Source organism: Suncus etruscus, chromosome 7 (genome assembly GCF_024139225.1).
Source record: "Suncus etruscus isolate mSunEtr1 chromosome 7, mSunEtr1.pri.cur, whole genome shotgun sequence".
NCBI classification, from domain to species: Eukaryota; Metazoa; Chordata; class Mammalia; order Eulipotyphla; family Soricidae; genus Suncus; species Suncus etruscus.
The window spans coordinates 117,041,712-117,044,427 of NC_064854.1; the positions used below are offsets into that span (position 1 = coordinate 117,041,712).

Genomic DNA, 2,716 nt, shown 5'->3' on the forward strand with positions numbered 1-2,716 from the left:
ACAATAAGGTCCTGAAATTGGACAAAATGGACTTTTTACTTCTCTAATTCAGTAGAATTGAATAAACCATTTTCAAAGAAGATATACAGATGACCAACAACTTCTTTTTATAAAGCTCATCATAACTTAATACTAAGGCAAGACAAGTAAAAACAATGTGATATCAGCACATACCCATGATAAAGAACTAGTTCAAAAGGCTACAAAGAGAACAAGTTAGCCAAGATATAGAAAAAAAGGACACTCATGAATGGTTGTAGGTCCAATATTTTGGAAAACAATCATTTTTTCTTTTCTTTTTTTTTTTTTACTTTTACAATAGTTTTCTAAAGAAGCTTTCAAAAACGTGGATCTAACACTCCTGAAATTCATTTAGAACAATATATTGTTTTCTGAGCAGATATCACTAGGCCTTTTGGGGGCTAGAGCAGGCACACCGCCATCTTCCTTCTGAGAAGTCTGGCAACTGTAACTATACAGTTAAAAGTTGCAATATCAGTAATGTGCTTTGAATTTCTGCGGAACTTCTTTGATTTTGTCATTCCTAGAGGAACATAGTTAATCATAATGGACAGCTAATAACAAGAGCTTATTAAAACTTCTATCATCATATTAACTTTATTGGTAATACAATAATTTTCAAAAATGTTCTTGCTACTGTACTTCTCTTTTTTCTTGTTTTTAAAATTTTCTTCTCTTTTTCTTTTTATTTATTTTGTTAGTAATGTCTTCACATATCTGTAAACAAATGTATTATGGCCAACTCTATCAACTATGTAAAGGATTTTCTTAAAAAAAAAAATAGTGCTCGCTTTGGCAGCACACATACTAAATTTGGAGCGATTCAGAGAAGATGAACATGGCCCCTGTACAAGGATAACATGCAAATTTGTGATGCATTCCATATTGAAAAATAAATAAATTAAAAAATCAAAAAAAAAAACAAAAGATGGAAGAATTCCTCAAAATAAGTGAACAGATGACAATAAACTGTTGGGATAAATTGAACAGGAACGACATAAGAATCATCCGGGTCCCAGAGGGCCACAAAAACTCCTATGGAGAAGCAATGCTCAAAGACATCATTGCATAGAAGTTTGCGCAGTTGAAGTATGCTTACATTCGTATTCTGGACATCCAAAGAGAACCAGCTAAAAGAGATTGAACTAAAGCACCACAAGGTACACCCCGGTGACAATGATGAAAACATAGATAGAGATAGAATACTGAAAGCAGCAAAATTAAAGAGGGCAATTACATACAAAGAAGCAAACTTAAAATGTACAGCAAATTTATCTCAAGCAACCCTCCAGGCCTAAAGGCAGTGTTAGAATATAGTGAAAAAGCCAGTGAAATGAATGTGTCACCAAGAATAGTTCACCTATTCAGACTTCCATTTAGGTTTGAAGGAAGAATACACAAGCTTCACAGATAAAACAGATCAGAAATTTTACACACTAAATAAACAACCTAAAAATAGAGCTGAAGGTTCAAGTTTAAGGAAAGATAAACCCAAAAATCACACTAAATTTTTAGAAAATCATCATAATAATTTCTCTCAACATCAATGGACTAAATTCACCAGCTAAGAGACAGGGAATTGCAAAATGTATCAGAAAGTTGATTCCAATATTTTGCTGCTTGCAAGAAACATATTTGCATAGTCATAGTAAACAGATTGAGATTCAAAGTTAGAAAATAATTTTTCATGGAAAGCGATATGGAGATTCCTCCAAAAACTGGAAATTGAGCTCCCATACGATCCAGCTATACCACTCCTAGAAATATACCCTAGGAACACAAAAATACAATACAAAAACCCCTTCCTTACACCTATATTCATTGCAGCACTATTTACCATAGCAAGACTCTGGAAACAACCAAGATGCCCTTCAACAGATGAATGGCTAAAGAAACTGTGGTACATATACACAATGGAATATTATGCAGCTGTCAGGAGAGATGAAGTCATGAAATTTTCCTATACATGGATGTACACGGAATCTATTATGCTGAGTGAAATAAGTCAGAGAGAGAGAGAAAAAAGCAGAATGGTCTCACTCATTATGGGTTTTAAGAAAAATGAAAGACATTCTTGCAGTAATAATTTTCAGACACAAAAGAGAAAAGAGCTGGAAGTTCCAGCTCACCTCAGGAAGCTCACCACAAAGAGTAATGAGTTTAGTTAGAGAAATAACTACATTTTGAACAGTCCTAATAATGAGAATGTATGAGGGAAATGGAGAGCCCATTTAGAGTACAGGCGGGGGTTGGGTGGGGAGGAGGGAGATTTGGGACATTGGTGATGGGAATGTTGCACTGGTGATGGGTGGTGTTCTTTACATGACTGAAACCCAAACACAATCATGTATGTAATCAATGTGGTTAAATAAAATATATATATAAAAAAAGAAAAGAATCTTTCAAACAAGCAACTCCCTTCAGAAGGCTAGGTAGCCATACTAATATCAGATGGCATAGACTTTAGGTTTAAAAGGTTATAAGAGACAGAGAAGGTCATTTCTTAATACTCAAGGGATATGTACATAAGGAAGAAATCACACTCCTAACCATATATGCACCTAATGAGAGGGTAACAAAATACTTAAAACAACTGTTAAATTTTCATAATAACTATTTTATAAGAAATCCCAGATGAAGAAGTTACTGTTTTAGTAATCTCAAAGAAAACTGTTCTATTGGATCCTTAAAAATT

General features: G+C 33.8%; 1 non-coding gene across 1 annotated transcript; it reads left to right on the top strand.

Annotated features, from left to right (window-relative positions):
- Positions 1 to 804: 804 nt before the first annotated feature.
- On the top strand, positions 805 to 911 carry LOC126015348 (U6 spliceosomal RNA). The gene has a single exon (XR_007498220.1). It is a non-coding gene; the product is annotated as a U6 spliceosomal RNA (small nuclear RNA).
- Positions 912 to 2,716: the final 1,805 nt, after the last annotated feature.